The following is a 23,881-nucleotide window of genomic DNA, read 5'->3' as shown; positions in this document are numbered from 1 at the left end:
AGAGAGAAGCCGGGTTCTTTATCAACAAAGAACCCATAAATTTATAGCAAGCCATACTTGATTTTAATATAAAATTAAGTGAGTTTTGAAGATAGTTTGTTCATGTGCATGTTTTATTATTTATGTTGAAACACTTTATCTCTACAAGTTAGATTACTTTTTTCACCACATCCATAAAGTTTGAAAAGCTTAAAAATAATCCAAAACATATTCACCCCCCCCCCCTCTGTGTTGTATTCATTATCGAACACAAACAACACCATAAACTGTACATCCGACCAAAATCAACGTAATATCCGGCGGTTTTCTGGCAAACATCAAAACCTTGAATTTCTTAACCATACTCGACAACTTACATATCAATACGAAGCTAAGAACATATACAATCTGTTCATATTATCATAATCAACAACCAATTAATGTATAAATCGGAAAATTGAAAATAAGAATACACAAAACCTTGAAACTCGATTATAGCCATCCAGTAAATAAACCATGCAAGTAAGCACATAAATCGACTCTATATTTCATGGAAAAGTTAATCCTAACATCAAAAATAAAAAAACTTCTAAAAATCAAGAACCCATGTTGTGCAAGACATGCCTGTACTTTAACAAGACTAAGTCAAACTGACAATCCTAAGTAAGTTGTATTATAATCTTAGTTTACATTTGTACTTGTAACATTTAAAGTCTGTAAAAATGTAAAAGAGCAGACTAGAGTTTTTTTGGTAAACAGTATCAAGCATAAGGATTCTATCTAGAAGAAGATCAAGAAGATCATGCCTCGGAAGAATTATGAAGAAGCTTGGAGTTGAATAAATCTGTTTGGATAAAATTATTCTAAGTCAAAGATCTCTACAAGTCAAAGATTTAGTGTTATAGAGAAGTCACTCGAGAACTCAAATTGACTTATCGAGAAGTCAGAAAAGCTTATAGAGAACTCACAGAGAGATATCGACAAACCAAATTGAAGACATGAGGATTCGAGATATCGACAAGTCATTTTTATCACTAGAGAACTCAGAGTTATCGACAAGTCAACATTCATTAGAGAACTCTGAGTTATCGATAAGTCAAATTCCACTAGAGAACTCAGAGATATCGATAAGCCAAAATTCACTGGAGAACTCTGAGTTATCGACAAGTCATATTTGACTAGAGAATTCCGAGTTATCGATAAGTCAATAAACCACTAGAGAACTTAGAGATATCGATAAGTCAAAGTGAAGATATGAAAACTAGAGATCTCGACAAGCCAACTTCTCTTATAGAGAACTCAGAGACCTCTACAAGTCAAATTAACTATGGAGTATTAGAGATCTCGATAAGCCAATATATTTATCGAGATGTCAAGTTCTCTATAGACCAAATGGAGATCTCGAGGTAAAATCTCAAAGTACAAAGTTGTAGACTAGTTCAATATCCAAGATTTACAATCAACAAATAATCCAAACAGCTGGATTGACAAGTCTACAAAACATAGCTTGAAGGATGTGCAAGATCAATGGTGAAGATTAACTGACAAAGGAAGATCAAAATAAACATAGGATGCTAAGATATGCTAAGCCAGAAATAGAAGATACATTTTTCCTAAAATGGAAATGACAAGTGATAGTTTACTAAAGTTAATAGCATGTCTTATTGCACACTGTGTAAACCAGCAATTAACTGAATTATAAAGTTAACACTGGTCCTTTAGTTAGTTGTAACAATTTAGATAGAAAATCTTATAACACTCTCAAGAGGAAGCTAAGCTCTTTATCAACAAAGACCCTAGAAATTTTGAAGTAAAACATTCTTAATTTTAATATAAAATTAAGTGAGTTTTGAAAAGATCTATGTTTTTTATTATTGCATGTTTAATTTCTGCAGTAGCACATTTCACTACAAGATTTAATTTACTTTGTTCAACCATAAAAAGCTCAAGAAAAGCTTAAAAATAGTCAAACACATTCACCCCCCTCTGCGCGTTATTCATTTCCTAACAAGTGGTATCAGATGTCACACCCCCAACTTAACAATACATAATATAAAACTATTACAATAGATAAAAGAAAGTAAATACAACCGAATCCAAGATCTTACAGTTTAGGGTTTGGAACATCCCAACACTATTAACTATTACAACTGCTTTTAATATCGAGTCCTCACACAAAACTATCTCTTATTCTACCTGAGCTCGAACATACGCATCGGCATCACAAGTCTTACGTGTTGTCTGCTTAAATCTAACCATAGCTGCTAGCTGTAATATCAGGGTGAAAGCAAGTAGTGAGCCAAATGCTCAGCAAGTGCTAAACAATACGATACAAAACATAAATCGAGTTATATGAGAATGACAATGTGAAGATAGAGCTAATAATAATAAGAGATGAACTTTTGGGTGATGGCATCATTTGTTTGTATCAAAACATTTCCAAAATCAATTCTTAATCGAAAACCATTTTATGACGCTACGGATTACAGCCGGTAATCAACCGTGAAGTAATCCCGAACCTTGCTGGGTTCTAAAATATTAATGGGATCCCTAGGCAACTTTCAAGCCTACAATATAAGTGTGTAAAGGACTCGCGTCTCGGTCTAGATCCACTATTTAAAGAAAACATTTATCCCCCTTTGGGACTGAAAATCTAAATTTGTAATTATTTCAAAAACTGATGCCGATTGACAATTAATTTCTTAAACAGTAAACATCTTTATCAAGGGATTATAGATCAACTTTGAAACACTGGAAATATGTCCACTAAATCTCAGGGTCATGATCCACTAGACTTTACTCTAACAGGGTAATTGAACGGTTTCTATTTACAAGGATTTTGACAAAGAGATTTAGTAAGGTTATTGGATAATATGAAAGAGTAATGTCAGACTAGGCTTAAAGCAATAGTTTCAGATAAGGTATAGGTATTAAAATATCAAGAAGATAAGCATTACTGGTTCCAGGTATGATATAGGTGTTAAAATACAAAGAAAGTGATCATCAGCTCAAGGTATAACAGGGTATCAAGCTTTAGGGTAAGGATAGGGTTATCAAACAATCATGAACGACTTTAAGGAATGACTGGCTTTTAGGTAGCAAGATAAAGTTTCTATTGAGGTTCTTGCAAGAGTTGAATCAAAGTATCAGGGTGCAATATCAAGATTTCTCAGGAATCAATAGCATGTTAATCAAAAGGATCAATAAAGTATTATAACAAATCTCTATTTTATCCTTGCATCACAATTACTTTGGTATACTAGCATGGTATGACTTTTGATCTACTTGCAATAAATACTTGAGGGTTCATGGCATTTCTATATAATACGAAGATAGATTTGAGAATCACTTGGTTCAGGTATAACAAGATAAATTAGGATACTCGCATCATATATATAGGAACTAGTTATCACACATTCGCAGTGTAAACTAAAAAGCATGTTGAATCACTTGCCTTGAGAAAGGCTGGACTGGACTGGACTGGACTGGACTGGCAAGTAGGAGCAACTGGAAGCTTTACTCGACCTTTATGGCAAGTTTACCCTCGTCTCGAGATCCTACACAATTAATAATAACCTCATTATAATATATTCTCACTAACTCAACCTATTTATAACCTGAAATTAAACACAAATGGCACTTAGGCCTATATGCACGCAATTTATAATCACCTTATAAACATAATAGTACACATAGCCACATATACTCACATACCATATATAAGTACCAAATAATATCACACACACCATATTGCATCACTAGGCTTGGATGATATCGCTCCACAACTTAAGTCATTTGATCGTTAAACTAGACAAAATCTCCAAATTTTGGCCTCCTAACTCGATGTGCCTTTACTAAACCATCCAAATCCTATTGACCCTCACTTGGGCCTTTCACTCTAATGGCTTTAAGCTATATTTCAAATATAGTGGTCAACCTAGGACTCACTCATAAGTGCTCTAAAACTATGTCGAAAGTGAAGGTGCTTATTATGGTAAATTTCAGAATGACATCTAAGATTTTTTGGGTGCATTTGAGACTCTTACACTACAAGTTTACCTCCAAAACTTCTACACTAGACTCTTCTGATCATAAGGCAACTCCCAAACTTGATATGGCTCAAGGGCCTAGCTTGGGCCTCCCTAGGCCTAAGCTTAAAGTCTGTGGTTCCCCTGTTTTTCTAGGCAGAAAAGGTCCTGACTTGAACTAACTTGTGACACATTATTCTAACTCAAATCCTAAGAAATATGGCTGGAAAAACTCCTATGACACTCCCTCTAACTAAGTCCCAACAGGGCCTAATGAGGGCCTATCTTTGACATGGTCAAAACTTCTCATTTCTATGTTGCAACAAAACTGTCCCCTGGTGAACAGATTTTGTGATTCCACTCGTGCACCTAACCAAACATCTTACAAACCTCCAACAAACACCTAAAAACTATTTTATACTCCTAGTTATAACTTCTGGTGGCTTGGGCCTCAAAGTGCACAATAAATTCCCAATCAAAACTTCCCCACAAACTAGTGCAAAATTCTGGAAAAATACAAACACTAACTAAATCCTTTCCGCCTTAACTCCCACTTATTAACCAAACATCCAACCTTTACCAAAGCAAACCTAGTGCATCAACATCCTAAAATAGTGCCTCAACAGGAGTGGAGATAATCCATGCCCTAGAACACCGACATGCAAATAAAAAATACAACATGCAACTCATGGAAAACACTTAACAAGGTTTCGACTAAACATGAAGTTTATATTCTTGTAAATTCGACTTGAACCTATTACCCAACCTTAATAATCATGAAATGTGTCTTCTCTTAACTATTATTAAGCAATATATCATGGAAACAATCTATTTCAAGCACAAATAATTCGAATTTATAGATTTTTAAACATGAAAACATGATTTCGAGAAGAGTAGCATACACAACATGGTTGATCATCATATTAACATCTTAAAACTAGCATCCATGCCTAAACATGATTATATAATGAAATTTAAGTAGCATGTAAAGGTTTTTAAGGTATGGTTTCTCCATAAAACACTTGTTTAAAACATATATGAAATGTATCTCATAGAGAGCTCTTAAATTCACAAGAATCAAGAGTTTCTCTTTGGAGATCACACAAAAGCTACACATGCAACCATGAAACTTCATCTCCCATTCACAAAACTCTTGGGAAGTATATAAAATAAATGTAGGTAGGGGAATTACACTAGGGAAGATGAGAAATAGGATGGAAAAATGATGGAAGGGAGTGGGGAGGGGGCTTCGGCCGAGAGCAAAGAGAGGGAGGGAGAAGAGAGAAAAATGAGAGAGATGAGTTGGAGTGAAGTGAATATGGTTGAGTGTGAGTTTGATTGAGGTTAAATCATTACACTTATGCAAATTGGTGGGTGGAGTGTACTTTTACCATTATCTCCCTTCTCTTATTGAAAATAAAAATGCATGCAAGGGTGTTTTGGTAAAGTGGCCTTGGTAGAAGTGGTTAGTGGGGTGTTTATTGACTCTAGTGCCCTTGAGTTGAATTAGAAGTGATTTGCATGCATGGGCAAAAGAGTAAAATGCAAATTAAATAAATAATTAGTTGCACAGAATAATTTTTATAAATAAAATTAATATTTCAAAAATTATAAAATTTGTACCATAAAATAACTTGGATTTTTAAAAATTTTATGAGATCACTTTTGAAATTTATGAATGAAATAATTTTTAAAAGAAAATTTTTCAAGGTATAGAATATTCCTTATAAATCAAAAATAAAGGCAAATAATAAAACTCTTGCTTTGAAAAATTTATAATCTACATAAAGCAACTTATAACGCAGCAAATTCCATTCACACAAACGTACAATCACTACGTATATTTATAATCGGCTCTAATATTATACAAAGTTCACAAATAATAATACACAAAATGCCAGTCGTAATATCCTCTCCCCCTTAAAGGATTTTGTCCCCAGAATCTAAGAGGACAGAAGAGGATACCGGGAACGCATCTCAGACTCTAACTCCCAGGTTAATTCTTCGACCTTCGGGTTCCTCCAAAGTACTTTTACTAACTTTACCGACTTATTCCTAAGACTCTTTACTTGCTAGTCGAGTAATTTGACATGTTGCTCCACAAATGACAGGTCTGCCAGAATTTCTACAGGTTCATATTCTATCACATGGTTGGCATCAGGATTGTACTTCTTAAGCAATGACACATGGAACACATTATGCACATGCTGATACTGAGGTGGTAAGGCTAACTCGTAAGCCACCTTCCCCACTTGACTCAAAATTTCAAAAGGACCTATATATCTAGGTGCTAACTTCCCTTACTTGCCAAATCTAGACAACCCTTTCCTTGGTGACACCTTCAGTAAAATGGCTTCGCCTACTTGGAATCTAACATCCTTACGCGCTGGATCCGCATACTTTCTCTGTCTATCTTGAGCAGCAAGCAACCTTTTCTGAATTAATTTGATTGTCTCATGCAACTTTTGTACCAATTCCGAGCCTAGAATCTTTCCTTCTCCTACTTCATCCCAACTTGTCGGTGATCTACATTTCGGTCCGTATAAAGCTTCTTATGGTGGCATGCCAATACTGGAGTGATAGCTGTTGTTATAGGAGAATTCTACTAATGGCAAATGGTCGTCCCAACTTCCTGCAAAATCGATTGCACAATCGCGCAACATGTCTTCGATTGTTTGAATTGTCCTTTCGCTCTGACCATTAGTCTGCGGGTGATGCGCTGTACTCATGTTCAACTTCGTGCCAAGACTCTCTTGAAATTGCTTCCAGAATCTCGAGTTAAATCGGGGATCTCTGTTTGAAACTATCGATACGGGTACTCCATATCTTAGTATGATTTCACGCACATACAGATGAACCAATCTGTCCAATAACGACTTCTCATTAATTGGAAGAAAATGCGCCAACTTCGTAAGGCGATCAACTATAACCCATATAGCATCATGTCCGGATTTCGTTCGCGGTAGTCCATAGCAATATTTTCCCATTTCCATTCTGGAATCTTTAGGGGCTGAATTAATCTGCTTGTCGTTGATGTTCTGCCTTCACTTTCTGACAAGTATAACACTTTGCAACCCATTCTGCCACTTCTCGCTTCATATTTGGCCACCAAAAGTTCTGTTTCAAGTCTCAATACATCTTGGTGCTTCCCGGATGGATTATAAATCTTAAATTCTGGGCTTCTTGCAAAATCTCATTCTGCAATTCAGGTACATGAGGAATCCAAATTCTTGAGGAAAACCTTAGTATACCTTGCTCATTCTTTTGAGTACCAATCTCTTCTCCAGTTAGCTGATTTTTCTCTTTCCTCATTACTTCTTCCTGACATTTCCTTATTTTTTCCAATAACGTTGGCTAAAAAGTCATTGTACGACAAACCTCTTCAACTATTCCACAATCACAAAGTTCCAATTCAAACCTCTTAATCTCTTCAGAAAATTCTTTTGGTGTTGCTATCATATTCAATCTTTCCTTCCTACTCAAAGCATCGGCTCCAACGTTTGCCTTTCCCAGATGATAGTTTATCGAGCAATCATAGTCCTTAATCAATTCCAACCATCTCCTTTGCCTCATATTGAGCTCCTTCTGAGTGAAAATATACTTTAAACTCTTGTGATCCGTGTAGATCTCACACTTTTCTCCGTAGAGGTAATGTCTCCAAATATTAAGTGTGAATACTATAGCGGCTAGTTCCAATTCATGCGTAGGGTACTTCAATTCATGCGGTTTTAACTGTCTTGACGCATACGCGATCACCTTATTGTGTTGCATTAGCATACAACCCAATCCTTTATGTGAAGCATCACTGAAAATCACAAAGTTTCCTTGGTCATCTGGTAGTACTAACACCGGAGCTGTTACCAACCTCTGCTTCAACTCTTGAAAGCTATCCTCACATTCTTCATTCCATTCGAACTTCTGATTCTTCCTGGTTAACTTAGTCAATGGTGTGGCGATTTTCAAAAAATCCTTGACAAATCTTCTATAATACCCTGCCAATCCTAGAAAACTTCGCGCTTTCTTAGGTGTTTTTGGCCTCTCCCAACTCATAATTGCCTCAATCTTTGTCGGATCTACTTTAACTCCTTCATCTCCAATGACGTGTCCCAAAAATTGAACTTCCTTTAACCAAAACTCACATTTAGAAAACTTGGCATACAACTTCTCTTGTCGGAGTATCTCCAATGATATCCATAGATGCTGCTTATGTTCTTCTTCCGAATTTGAATAAATAAGGATGTCATCAATGAACACCACCACAAACTTATCCAAATAATTTTTAAATACCCGATTCATCAGATCCATAAATGCTGTCGGGGCGTTAGTCAATCCAAAAGGCATTACTAAGAATTCATAATGTCCGTATCTGGTCCTGAATGTTGTCTTTGGAATATCTTCTTCTTTGATCTTTAATTGATGGTATCCTGATCTCAAGTCAATCTTTGAAAAGCACTTTGCTCCTTTCAGCTGATCAAATAGGTCATCTATTCTTGGTAGCGGGTAACGGTTCTTAATCGTTACCTTATTCAACTCCTGATAATCAATACATAACCGCATACTTCCATCTTTTTTCTTTACAAACAGAACATGTGCTCCCCATGGTGACGTACTTGGCTATATCACTCCTTTGTCCAATAATTCTTTTAGTTGACTCTCCAACTCTTTCATTTCTGCTGGTGCCATCCTATATGGGGCCTTCGAAACTGGTTCTGTGCCTGGAGCAAGGTTGATCTCAAACTCGATTTATAGATCTGGCGGTAAGCCTGGTAGTTCATCTGGAAACACATCTGGGAATTCGTTGACTACAAGAATATCTTCTATTCTGGGGTTGTCCTTTTCTGAATCCACTACATAAGCTAGGAACGACTCACAACCTTTTCTAAGTAACTTCTTAGCCTGAACGATTGTAAGAAACAGTTGCTTTTGCCTCTGTCCCTTAAATACTACTTTCTCTCCACTCTTCGTCTTTAAATACAACTTCTTGGACTTACAATTAATCTGGGCGTTATTCTTCCCTAACCAATCCATACCTAAAATTATATCGAACTCTCCCAACTTGAAGAGTATCAAGTCGGCTGAAAATTTATACCCCGACATATCAATCTCACACTTCGGATAGAGTTGACTCGCAGGAATCTTCTCTTGGTTTGCAATTACCACATTTACTACCTCGTTCATAACCATTTTATCACATTGAAGTTTATCAACAAAATTTTTTGATATGAATGATCTCGTCGCTCCCGAATCAATCAATACTTTAGCTTCGACATTATTTAGTAAAAGTGTACCTGCTATCACCTCAGAGTTTTGAACAGCGTCCTTCATTTTTAAATCAAATGTCCTTGATGTTGCTTGCGGAGTTGTTGTAGGTGGTGGAGGTAAGGCCAATACCTTAGCTGGCACGCTTGCACTGGTACTTGCCACGTTCATCAGAGCTTTGACTGGTCCGGTCGACTTGCACTCCCTAGCTATGTGTCCAGTCTTTCCACACTTGTAGTATGTAACTCCCGGCTTCGGCATCTTACACTCATTTGCCAAATGTCCCTTCTGGTTGCACCTATATGTTAGGGTGAAAACACACGCTAATATTCACTTAAGTATACGCGTTCGCAAGTAGTATAAGATATAAATCAGATTCGTTCCCACAGAGACTGGTTTAGGTTAAGTTCAATTTATGCACCTATGTAACAATGTATGGTTATCGCTCAATGCTAAGACAAATAACAAATTGGGTTTTGATTAAACTAAGAGATTATACTAAATAACATTAACTAAGAGAATTGAGGTTGAATTACTATATATGACAAACATGGGATTCTAACTTCATTACTACTTCATTCAATAGGCTTTTCGTTCTTAATCTTAGCATGTGATGGTGATGACACTAATCAGATAACATGAAACTGATAAACGCCAACTTTCGTTGCACGAGTACCATTCTACCAGACATCCACAAAAAAGATAGAAGCTGAATAGGCACCAATTATATTGAGACCCTATATGTCTATAGAATTTTACAACATAATGGTTGAAGCATAAGTTATCTATCTTGATTACATAGGGCAAGTAAAACGGTTAGAGTTACCTACGAATCATGCATACACATACATGAACCTATGCTAGCATGGCAAGTTCTAAACCTCTATATTCACTGTCGCTTCAATAGAGATTAACACGCTATCTTATATGTTAGCTACGCACATAAGACGAATAAGCACAACCAATACTAGGATATCAATCAATCACCACACACCAAGATATCGAAACATTTAACTATTAAAATCCATAAGTAAATCCGCTAGAACCCCATGATAACGATTAGCCCATAATCGAACTCATCATCACCATGGGTTCCAATGAAAGCATGGTATAAAACAAGGTCTTAATAAACTGGATAATAATCAAAGTACGAATAAACGAGATCTAGGTTCAACAAGAACGAAAATGAGCATCCAAAGTTACAACTAATTCAAAGAATCACAAGTTGAAAACAAGATCTTCTTTTTCGGAGTTGTTCTGTGCTTCTAGGTCTTCTCCTTGGTATCCCAATCTTCCCGGATGATGAAAACCCTTTTTTTAAGTATATATACGCCCCTAGTGGACCTGGACCCTTAAAATCATCAAATTCCACTCAAAAAAGGCTTTTTCAGCGAAATCAGCGACCAGCCGCGCCCTGAGCGGCCGCTCAGCTCTCCTGAGTGGGCGCTCAGCTCCTGGGCGGCCGCTCAGCTCTGCTGAGCAGCTGAGCGGGCGCTCAGCTACTGACTGGGAAAATTTCTGATGAATCTTGTTTTGGCCATAACTTGAGTTCTACTCGTCAGAATTAGGCGATTCAACTACCCACGCGAAGCTAACGAGATTCTCTACAACTTGACAATGGACTTGGATTCCAATTCTGATCACTTTTCATCATATTTCCTTTAAAAGCTCTTTTCTTCATATAACTGATACCTGAAATGCAATAACACAAAAACACATCAAAATACCAATAACTTGAGTCCAAAAAACCAATTTAAGCTTGTAATAAAGCATTCCAAGTGGATATAAAATCCACTTATCACTATAGCATGTTATGCTCAGCTTATTACACACTCCGGGGTGCCTTCTTCCATAATGCTTGCATTCTGGTCTCTGAAATCTGTTTTCTCCAACTTGTCATTGGCTTGCCTGGTTGTTCCCCTTGGATTCTTGTCTTTTGCTCAAATTTCCCTTCTTTTGAGAATTTCGGTCTTTATGGAATCTAATCTTCTTCATATTCCTTTCTTGTGAATTTCCTGCTTCAGACTTTTCTCCATAGAATGGAATCTTTCTCTTCTTGTTATCCCTTTCCTTCCTTGACTACATCCCATTACTTTCAATCAGAGCAGCCTTCTGCACTACGCCTGCATAAGTATCAAGCTTAAACATAGCCATTCTATCTTTGATCCAAGACTCTAATCCTTGTTGAAATCTCTTTGCTTTTTCCTCCTCACTGCTGATATACTTTGTCACAAACCTTGACAATTCTGTGAACTTCTTCTCATACTCCAGTACAGACATACTCCCTTGCTTCAATTCAAGAAATTTAAGCTCCATCTAATTCTGCATGTACTTAGGGTAATACTTTTCCAGAAATAACTTCTGTGGTGGATGTGGTTGTTGGGTTCTTTTTAGGTGCCATGATCCTGAAATAAGAGTTACAGTTTAGGGTTTGGAACAGCCCAACACTATTAACTATTACAACTGCTTTTAATATCGAGTCCTCACACAAAACTATCTTTTATTCTACCTGAGCTCGAACATACGCATCGGCATCACAAGTCTTACGTGTTGTCTGCTTGAATCTAACCATAGCTGCTAGCTGTAATATTAGGGTAAAAGCAAGTAGTGAGCCAAATGCTCAACAAGTGCTAAACAATATGATACAAAACATAAATCGAGTTATATGAGAATGACAATGTGAATATAGAGCTAATAATAATAAGAGATGAACTTTTGGGTGATGGCATCATTTGTTTGTATCAAAAAATTTCCAAAATCAATTCTTAATCGAAAACCATTTTATGACGCTACGGATTACAGCCGGTGATCAGCCGCGAAGTAATCCCGAACCTCGCTGGGTTCTAAAACATTAATGGGATCCCTAGGCAACTTTTAAGCCAACAATATAAGTGTGGAAAGGACTCGCATCTCAGTCCAGATCCACTATTTAAAGAAAACATTTATCCCCCTTTGGGACTGAAAATCCAAATTTTTAATCATTTCAAAAACTGATGCTGATTGACAATTAATTTTATTAAACAGTAAACATCTTTATCAAGGGATTATAGATCAACTTTGAAACACTGGAAATATGTCCACCAAATCTCAGGGTTATGATCCACTAGACTTTACTCTAACAGGGTAATTGAACGGTTTCTATCTACAAGGATTTTAACAAGGAGATTTAGTAAGGTTATTGGATAATATGAAAGAGTGATGCCAGACTAAGCTTAAAGCAATAGTTTCAGATAAGGTATAGGTATTAAATTATCAAGAAGATAAGCATTACTGGTTCCAGGTATGATATAGGTGTTAAAATACAAAGGAAGTGATCATCAGCTCAAGGTATAACAGGGTATCAAGCTTTAGGGTGAGGATAGGGTTATCAAACAATCATGAATGACTTTAAGGAATGACTGGCTTTTAGGTATCAAGATAAAGTTTCTATTGAGGTTCTTGCAAGAGTTGAATCAAAGTATCAGGGTGCAATATCAAGATTTCTCAGGAATCAATAGCATGTTAATCAAAAGGATCAATAAAATATTATAACAAATCTCTATTTTATCCTTGCATCACAATTACTTTGGTATACTAGCATGGTATGACTTTTGATCTACTTGCAATAAATACTTGAGGGTTCATGGCATTTCTATATAATACGAAGATAGATTTGAGAATCAATTGGTTCAGGTATAACAAGATAAATCAGGATACTCGTATCATATATATATAGGAACTAGTTATCACACATTCGCAGTATAAACTAAAAAGCAGGTTGAATCACTTGCCTTGAGAAAGGCTGGACTGGACTGGACTGGCAAGTAGGAGCAACTGGAAGCTTTACTCGACCTTTATGGCAAGTTTACCCTCGTCTCGAGATCCTACACAATTAATAATAACCTCATTATAATATATTCTCACCAACTCAACCTATTTACAACCCAAAATTAAACACAAATGGCACTTAGGCCTATATGCACGCAATTTATAATCACCTTATAAACATAATAGTATACATAGCCACATATACTCACATACCATATTTTAGTACCAAATAATATCACACACACCATATTGCAACACTAGGCTTGGATGATATTGCTCCACAACTTAAGTCACTTGATCGCTAAACTAGACAAAATCTCCAAATTTTGGCCTCCTAACTCGATGTGCCTTTACTAAACCATCCAAATCCTATTGACCCTCACTTGGGCCTTTCACTCTAATGGCTTTAAGCTATCTTGCAAATATAGTGGTCAACCTAGACCTCACTCATAAGTACTCTAAAACTATGTGGTAAGTGAAGGTGCTTATTATGGTAAATTGCAGAATAACATCTAAGGTTTTTTGGGTGCATTTGACACTCTTACACTACAAGTTTACCTCCAAAACTTCTAAACTAGACTCTTCTGATCATAAGGCAACTCTCAAACTTGATGTGGCTCAAGGTCCTAGCTTGGGCCTCCCTAGGCCTAAGCTTAAAGTCCGTGGTTCCGCTGTTTTTCTTGGCATAAAAGGTCCTGACTTGAACTAACTTGTGATATATTATTCTAACTCAAATCCTATGAAATATGAATGGAAAAACTCCTCTGACACTCCCTCTAACTAAGGCCCAAAAGGGCCTAATGAGGGCCTACCTATGACATGGTCAAAACTTCCCATTTCTAAGTTGTAACAAAATTGTCCCCTGCTGAACAGATTTTGTGATTCCACTCGTGCACCTAACCAAACGTCTTACAAACCTCCAAAAACACCTAAAACCTATTGTATACTCCTAGTGCTAACTTCTGGTGGCTTGGGCCTCAAAGTGCACAACAAATGCCCAATCAAAACTTCCCCACAAACTAGTACAAAATTCTGGAAAAATACAAACACTAACTAAACCCTTTCCACCTTAACTCCCAATTATTAACCAAACATCCAAGCTTTTCCAAAGCAAACCTAGTGCATCAATATCCTAAAATAGTGCCTCAATAGGAGTGGAGATCATCCATGCCCTAAAACACCGACATGCAAATAAAAAATACAACATGCAACTCATGGAAAACACTTAACAAGGTTTCGACTAAACATGGAGTTTATATTCTTGTAAATTCGAATTGAACCTATTACCCAACCTTAATAATCATGAAATGTATCTTCTCTTAACTATCATTAATCAATATATCATGTAAACAATCTATTTCAAGCACAAATAATTTGAATGTATAGATTTTTAAACATGAAAACATGATTTCGAGAAGAGTAGCATACAAAACATGGTTGATCATCATATTAACATCTTAAAACTAGCATGCATGGCTAAACATGATTATATTGTGAAATTTCAGTAGCATGCAAAGGTTTTTAAGACATGGTTTCTCCATGAACACTATATGAAATGTATCTCATAGAGAGCTCTTAAATTCACAAGAATCAAGAGTTTCTCTTTGGAGATCACACAAAAGCTACACATGCAACCATGAAACTTCATCTCTCATTCACAAAACTCTTGGGAAGTATATAAAATAAATGTAGGTAGGGGAATTACAATAGGGAAGATGAGAAATGGGATGGAAAAATGATGGAAGGGAGTGGGGAGGGGGCTTCGGCCGAGAGTAAAGAGGGGGAGGGGGAAGAGAGAAAAAAGTGAGAGATGAGTTGGAGTGAAGTGAATGTGATTGAGTGTGAGTTTGATTGAGGTTAAATCATTACACTTATGCAAATTGGTGGGTGGAGTGTGCTTTTACCACTATCTCCCTTCTCTTATTGAAAGTAAAAATGCATGCAAGGGTGTTTTGGTAAAGTGGCCTTGGTAGAAGTGGTTAGTGGGGTGTTTATTGACTCTAGTGCCCTTGAGTTGAATTAGAAGTGATTTGCATGCATGGGCAAAAGAGTAAAATGCAAATTAAATAAACAATTAGTTACAAAGAATAATTTTTATAAATAAAATTAATATTTCAAAAATTATAAAAGTTGTACCATAAATAACTAGGATTTTTACAAATTTTATGAGACCACTTTTGAAATTTATGAATGAAATAATTTTTAAAAGAAAATTTTCCAAGGTATAGAATATTCCTTATAAATCAAAAATAAAGGCAAATAATAAAACTCTTGCTTTAAAAAATTTATAATCTACATAAAGCAACTTATAATGCAGCAAATTCCATTCACACAAACGTACAATCACTACGTATATTTATAATCGGCTCTAATATTAAGGCCACACACACACTGTAGAGGGGGTGAATACAGTGTATAGTATAATCAAATCGAACTTTAATAATTCAAGTTACAGAAAACAAACTTTATTGAAATAATAAACTCTGTTACAATATGGAACTGTTACCTCTCAGTGATGAACAAATATCACGAGAGCTGCTAGGGTTACAATGAATAATCTTCTCGAATATGATAACACTTATAGTGTAAACCCTATGTCTGTGTTTATATACTACACAGTTACAAGATAATCGCTAATTGATATGGAATATAATTCTGCTTCCTAAAATATATCAATCAGATATCTTTTCTTCCAAGCATTCTATTCTTCATAGAATTCCTTCTTCATGCATATCTCTTCTTATGTTTGTCTCGATCTTTTTTCCTTTAATCAGCTGCTGTCCTTATCTGAACGTCCTTTAGTACTTAAGTTCTGATATCCATCTTCTGATGATTATCTCCTGATAATATAAGTACTGATATCCTTAAGTCCTGACTTCCAGTAAGTACTGATTTATCCTGTTTAAGTAAGATCTGAAAACTAAACATAAATCATATTAGCCATGACATTATCAAATATATCTAACACAAAGTTCACAAATAATAATACACAAAATGTGGGTCGTAACATCAGAACAAAATTTAAAAGTAAACAGATTCATTTCAACTATATCACCCTTGTGATCTCTGTACTTTGGAAGATATGTGTTGTCAGACTTAACAGAATAAAGCCTTTTCTGTCTCTGAATCTGATTCTTCAAATAGTTTGCAGCACTTTCTGTTATTTTGTCATTCACTCGAAGTAAGAATAATACATGCTTCAGTTCTTCAAAATACTTCAATGGAATGGCATTTTCCCTTATATGATAAACCCTACCATCTGTCATGAAGTACAACAAGATGTGTTCTTTCAAGTAGGTATGGTAAACCATTTGTACAGATTCCAGTTGATTCAATCTCTCAGGAGTTGCTCCAATACCTGGTTCACTCAAGGAAGTTGGATCATTGGTAGTGTTCTGTATTCTTCTTTCATCAGCACTTCCCAATCCAGTTTTATCTCTTTCTTTCCAGTAACCACTCTTGCTTCAAAACCACTTGCAACAGTCTTCAAAGGTTGAGTCTATTTTGCTTTAGTGAATCCTGGTAGGAGTGTCTTTGATTTATCTTCTGATATCAAGTTAATTTGAGCTATGTCTGAGGTTCCTTGCTTCTTAGAAATATCAGAACTTACTATCTCTTGACTCTGAACAACTTGAGCCATGTCAGAGGTTGTCTTAAAAACTTTTCTTGAAGTCAGAGCAAGATCATCATCTTCATCAGTAATTTCTTCATTCATAGGAGGCACATAAACCTTGATAGGTTCACCAAATTTTTCTTTACCCTTGGATCTATCTGCAGTTGTGATTTAGCCATAGTTGCTTCAGGATTTGTCCTTTCTTTTATCACAATGCCTTTGAGTTTTGGAAGTGTCTTTTTACCAGAAGCTTCAGATTTAGATTTGACTTTTCCTGATTTAAGTCTAGCTTCTTCTTCCATTAAACTCTCCAAGTCCATTCCTGGATTTTCTTGAAGAAATAACTGTCTTGACATTTCTTCATCAAGATCTAAAAGTTCATAAGAACTTATCCTTTTACCAGTAGCAGAAGTGATTCTTTTTCCAGTATCAGAACTTGTCCTGTGACTTGTGATTTCAGCTTTTCTTGATGAGAAACCTCTACCTTGACTATGACCTCTACCCATTCCAGAGTTTTCATGGTCATCTTTTTCATCATCCTTCCCCTTCAGTGTCTTATCAGTTTTGCATTTGGACTTAATTACTTTCTCCCCCTTTTTGGCATCAGCAGGTAAGAGAAGAGAGACAAGCAATTCCACTGAGGCTTGGATTTCATTAAGTTGAGATTGCTGAAAAGATTGATTTTTCAGAATATCATCAATCTGAGCTTGTTGTTTCTCTTGAGTCTTCTCAAATAAGCAACTCTGTCAAAGGTAGGTTGGAAGAATTTTTTCTTGTCAATCTTCTGAACTTGTTCTTGCTTCATTAATTCTTCCTGAATCTTATGTAACTCTGCATGAGTAGTTGAATGGAGACCTTGTAGATGTTTAGTACTCAATGCAGTGACTCTAAGCTGTGTTTTGAAATCATCAGTAATTAACATCTCATCAGATTTTGTCAAGTGCTTAGCAAGATTCTTTGCAGATGGAACATAGGTAACTGAGTTCCATTCCTTAGTCCACTCCTGTCCTGTAGGAGTTTCACTCCAAGGCACTGGTGCTTCTTTAGTAACAAACTTCTTAACGAGTTCAGATTTAAGAATAGTTTGTTGAGGTGCATGTCCTGAAGGACCTACTTCATCAGCATCTGCATTTGGAGCAGCATCACCAGTATCTCCAACATTTGCAGCATCAGAACTTTCAGAATCAACATCTTCTGATAAAACAACAGTATGAGAAGCAATTGAGGCTTCAACATCATCCTCTAAGTGCTGATCTGGATCCAAGTTCTGATCAACAGCCATATCTTGATGCTGACCTTTATTCTGATCATCATCATCTAGATGCAGAGATGGTGTAGTAGATAATTCTGGAGTTTGAGCAGCATCAGTAACAGGTGTTGATGATGGATTAGTTGCTGTTGGAGCTTCTAAGTAAAGTACCTCAGGCATAACCAGGTTCTGAATATCAATTTCAGCACTTGTGCCTGGATCAACAGGAGATACAGTCTTGTGAACAGGAGACACAGATGGTGTGTTAGCCATTTCAGTAGCTGCTTCATTAGTTGGAGTTAATGGAGAAGCAGGGGCTTGAGCAGATTTCTTTTCTTGTGAGATCAGAGATTTCTGATCTCCTTCCTTAGGTGTTGCTTCCTCATCATCTGAAACTGGCCTTTTTACTCTCTGTTTCTTGTATCTCTTTGAAGATGGGGATTCCTTGGGAGGTTCAACAGAAGTCATTCTTCTAAGCCTTTTGAGAAGCTTAGATTCCCCAATTCCAGAATCCTTCTGAGAAGAAACTTTCTCAGCTACTTTGACAATAGGTTCTGATGTAGAAACCAGTTCCTCACTATCAGACTCATCTCTCAAAACAATCCTCCTTCTCTTCTGAGGTGTTTGAGGAACATTCTTTGTCCTCTTGGGCTTAGAAGATGAAGGCTTCACAGTAGGTCCTAAGGATGAAGGTTGGGCTGTCTGTGAAGTTGAGAGATATGATTTGAGATATGTTCTGAGGGTAGGTTGAGTAGTATGAGTGGTATGTTCTGATGGTTGCTGTGGTGTTTGGGAGGTGGTGGTTGGTTGGATATCAGAATAAACGGATCTATAGGTTTCAGCATCAGCATTTACCAAGATCTGTTTTACAGACTGAGGAATCTGTAAAGGTCTAACCACCCTTTTCTTAAGATCAGCATTTACCAGGTCATTAAAGGCTCGTTTTGCAATTTTGAAAGGTGGAGTTAAGGTACTGGCAGGTTGGGGTTCATCAGCACAACATAAACTATATATAAGCTGACAGAATCTAGCAAAGTAAACTACATTCCTATCCTTTGTCATCCTATCCCCAATAAAACCTATCACAGCATTTGCAAAATTGAAATGAGTTTGGGTAATGATAGCATACCCGATGTGCTGACTCATTATAGGGATGGCATCAAAGTTGGAACACTTATTCCCAAAAGCTTTAGTGATGCAGTCGAAGAAGAAGCTCCATTCCTTTCTGATATGAGCCCGTTTCAACTGCCCAAGCTTAGCCAAACTCTGCTCATACCCCAAACTGGCCATTAACTCTTGAAGAGCTGATTCCTCCGGGGTTGAAAAAGTACATCCTTCTGGTAAATGTAGGGCCTTGCGAATTGTACCAGGAGTTACCACATGTGTAGAATCATCCACTTCGAAAATAATACTGGGAGTACCATGTGTACCACCATTATCAAAGTGCCCAGTCCGCCAAAACGCCAGAACTTGTTGGCTCGAAAAGGTTGAAGGTTGGGTCAATGCATACCCAATTTCACTGTGTGCAAAAAGATCTTGCACAAAATGCAACTCAGACGGAGCTTCAGCATGATCAATAATTGCAGCATAGTTATTTGGAACAAATTTAGCTCCATCAATGATCAAATCCTTAGGTGCCATGAGAATAATTAAGATTTAAGAGTGCCTGTTAGGTGTTTGATAAAATGTCTGTATGAAAAACCAACGTCAGGAGATGAGAGAGAGTAAAAGCAAAGAAAGAGAGATAAAGTGTAAAAGTAAATAAAAGATTCTATAATCTTCTTTCTCTCTTACTTATACTTGGTAAAAAAAAATATAACCGTTGGACACCTGTCAGACATGCAGCAATAATGAATAGTTAATGGGCACGGGAAAACAGTAATCATGACTTACCCACTTGCAGTTTTTCAAGGAAAAACCGTTCCACTTACCCAGTAATTCCATTAATCGAGGTAAATCAGTTTTAATTCAAAATTTAAACTGTTCCCACTTATTCAATTATTTTTCACTGCAACACCAATATTCTAAAAAAAAAATTCGAGTGAGAATGACCAAAATAAATCAAGTAAACAAGTACTGATATTGTAAGATCAGAACTTAATTTAAATCAAAATAGATATGGTCATCTAAATATGAATATTTATCAGGATTTATCAATGCATTACAAAATATCTCAGAGACAAGAACTTGCAAAAAAAAAATTTCATTAATATATTAAGAGAATACATTCATGAAATTTAAATTACATCAGAACTTTACAAGATTGTCCTAAGCTAAACCTAACATCAGCAGCCTTTGTCCTAGCTCAAGAAGCAGGGCAAGGCTGACGATGAAGATAAACAGGAAGAAGAAAATAAATTATTTCTTCTTCCTACTCTCGACAAAGAGAATAGCGAGTCTGATGATTCGCTCTTGCTGGCGGAGAGCTTCCAGCCTTTCCTCCTCCAATCGCTCCAGATGGCGATGGTAGTCCATATAGAAGAACAGGAGGTGGGTGAGTACCTCCTGGGGAACTGAGTCTCATATCTCATCAGGAATGGCAGTGATGTGCCATTCCTGCTGCCAGGCTTCACAGCTTAACTCCATGTTGAAGGTTTCATAGTTTAAAAACATATTGTAGTTAACCATGATGTTGTGTATATGAGGGAAAAGAGAGTAAGTGTTTGAGGAAGGAATTGATGTATAGGCTGATGTGAAGTGTTCGTTTATATAGGCAAGAGAATGCCAGGAGACGCAAAGAAATTTAATGCTGACAGGTAGAATTAATTCTACCTCGTCTCCCTAGACTGGGAAGACGAAAAACAGTCATTGGAAGTGTAAGTCAGGGTTTAATGCGTACAAGTAACAAGTAAAAAAAAACTGTGCATTACGTATACCACTATCCCTAATGATATTGACTGTTAATATTCTACCCAAACATATTCTGATTTAAAATGAGACTGTTTTTAGATTTTATCCACAAAGAAGTCAAGTAAAGGATCAGAGTTTAATATCAGAACTTAGACTTATATCAGAACTTAACAGTCATCAGAACATAATTTTTTAACTCGAAAAATGAATGCCTATCTTTGTAATTCCTCACACAAATTAAGATATAGATTCTACAGAACTTAATCATCAGAACGTTCAATCAGAACTTGTCCTCAGAATATATGCAATTTGATACATAAACTGTTCATCTAAAATAACATAGATCACCACAGGAATTTTCATCATTTATATGGAGTGTTTATTGTATGCATTAATCTAAATATCAGACAAAGAGTAAAGTCTGATTCACTTCAGTACATCTTAGAAATAAGGCATAGCTAAAACTTTACTAAAAACTTGTCATTATTCTGAGGCCTACTATTGAATGAGTTCATACTTGAGTCCACCTCACTTGTTTTATGCTAATTTTGTGCATCTTTTTAAATTCCATTGTACAGTGGCTTCTCAGTGTAAGTGAGTCACGACTGCTTATCAGAATTTATGCCATTATCAGAGTATTTCTCCAGTAATCATAGAGTGTGAAAAGTCACCAAGAAAATATTTTACTTTTCTGATGCATATTTACGTAATACCAGCAATGCACTTGGGTCGTCCCTTCCATATTTTTACTCTAGATCTCAAAGGAGTACCTGATCTTAATCCTTGATTCCTTTTCTTTTTCTTTTGATAAGTGAGGTTTATCAGCACTTAGTACATTCAACAGATTTACTAGCATCAGAACTTAACAGATGAGAAGCATTATTATAGTTTGTGACTTAGTAATAAGATAGACAAAGTAAACTCAACTAAGCTCAATATCAGAATTTGCTTGTGTTAATAGATTTCCACAGAAATAATTACTTCTAACATGGGATCTTTAGTATATTGAAGATTACTAGGTCAGCATCTAGCACATGTATCCTCATAAGATTGAATAGTTACATAAACAGACATATCATTATCAGAGTTTAGAGAGTCACATCAGACAACAGTCAGTACTTAAGCAATTTTCATTTAAGCACGGAATACACAAGGAGAGTAATTTCTGTAAATACTGATCATAAAGTCTGATGCATCAGAACAAAACTAAGCAGATTTAGAGAAAGAACCTGAAACCATTCCAAGTTCATTTACCAATCTTGTAAAAGTAGCTTCACACAGTGATTTTGTGAAGATATCTGCTAGTTGTTGATCTGTTGGAACAAAGTGCAATTCCACTGTACCTTCATCCACATGTTCCCTTATGAAGTGGTACCTAATGCTGATGTGCTTTGTCATTGAGTGTTGAACTAGATTACCTGTCATAGCAATAGCACTTTGATTATCACAGTAAATAGGGATTTTGAAATATGTTAACCCATAATCCAGTAACTGATTCTTCATCCAAAGAATCTGTGCACAACAGCTTCCTGCAGCAATGTACTCTGCTTCTACAGTTGATGTGGAAATTGACTTTTGTTTCTTGCTAAACCAAGAAACCAATCTGCCTCCAAGAAATTGGCAGCTTCCACTTGTGCTTTTCCTGTCAATTTTGTAACCTGCAAAATCTGCATCTGAGTAACCTATTAGTTTAAAATCTGATTCTCTGGGATACCACAATCCCAGATCAGCTGTTCCTTTAAGATACTTGAATATTCTTTTCACAGCTGTTAAGTGAAGTTCTCTTGGATCTGCTTGAAATCTTGCACAAAGACAGGTAGCATACATGATATCAGGTTTACTAGCAGTTAGATAGAGTAGAGAGCCAATCATACCTCTGTAATCAGTAATATCTACTGATTTACAAGTATCCTTGTCCAGTTTTGTTGCAGTGGCTATGGGAGTGGATGCACTTGAACAATCTTGCATTCCAAATTTCTTCAGCAAGTTTTTGGTGTACTTAGTTTGACAAATAAAAGTGCCTTCTTCATTCTGCTTGACTTGAAGGCCCAGAAAATAGCTAAGTTCCCCCATCATACTCATCTGATACCTTGACTGCATCAGTTTGGCAAACTTCTTGCAAAGTCTGTCATTTGTAGAACCAAAAATGATATCATCAACATATATCTGGACCAGAAGTAAGTCCTTTCCATGGTTGAGGTAGAATAGTGTTTTGTCTGTAGTTCCTCTGTTAAATCCACTTTCCAGAAGAAACTGAACTAAAGTCTCATACCATGCTCTTGGAGCTTGCTTAAGTCCATAAAGTGCTTTGTCAAGCCTGTAGACATAATCTGGATATTTGGAATCTACAAAGCCTGGAGGTTGTTCAACATATACGTCTTCCTCCAATTCTCCATTGAGAAAAGCACTTTTCACATCCATTTGAAAGACAGTAAACTTTTTGTGAGCAGCATAAGCCAAAAATATCCTTATGGCTTCTAATCTAGCAATTGGTGCAAATGTTTCATCATAATCAATTCCCTCCTGTTGAGAATATCCTTTTGCAACCAGCCTTGCCTTATTCCTTGTAATTATGCCATCACTGTCAGTTTTGTTTCTGAATACCCATTTTGTACCAACAACAGATCTGTTCTTTGGTCTTGGTACTAGGGTCCAGACTTTATTTCTTTCAAATTCATTTAACTCTTCCTGCATTTCTTGCACCCAATCGGCATCTTGAAGAGCTTCTTCCACTTTCTTTGGCTCAGTCTGAGAAAGAAAAGAATTGTAAAGACATTCATTTGAAGTACCTGTTTTAGTTCTGACACCTGCATCAGGATTTCCAATTATCAAATCAGGTGTATGTGATTTAGTCCACTTCCTTGCAGATGGAAGGTTTTCTCTAGAACTGGATGCTCCCCCATGATCCATGTTGTCTTCATTTTCATTTTCTGATCCTCCCCCTGAAACTATGCTCTCTGAGTTGGATTCTTCAGAATTTAGATTTTCAGACCTATCAGAACTTGGCTTATCAGAACTTGACGAATCAGAACTTGAAGAGCCAGATGTATGTTCTGATGCTTCTTGAGATGTGGTAAGATCTTGAGTATACTCCCC

Source organism: Apium graveolens, chromosome 5, assembly GCF_009905375.1.
Source record: "Apium graveolens cultivar Ventura chromosome 5, ASM990537v1, whole genome shotgun sequence".
Lineage (NCBI taxonomy): Eukaryota > Viridiplantae > Streptophyta > Magnoliopsida > Apiales > Apiaceae > Apium > Apium graveolens.
The sequence above is the reverse complement of the archived record's forward strand: the minus strand, read 5'-3'. Positions refer to the sequence as shown.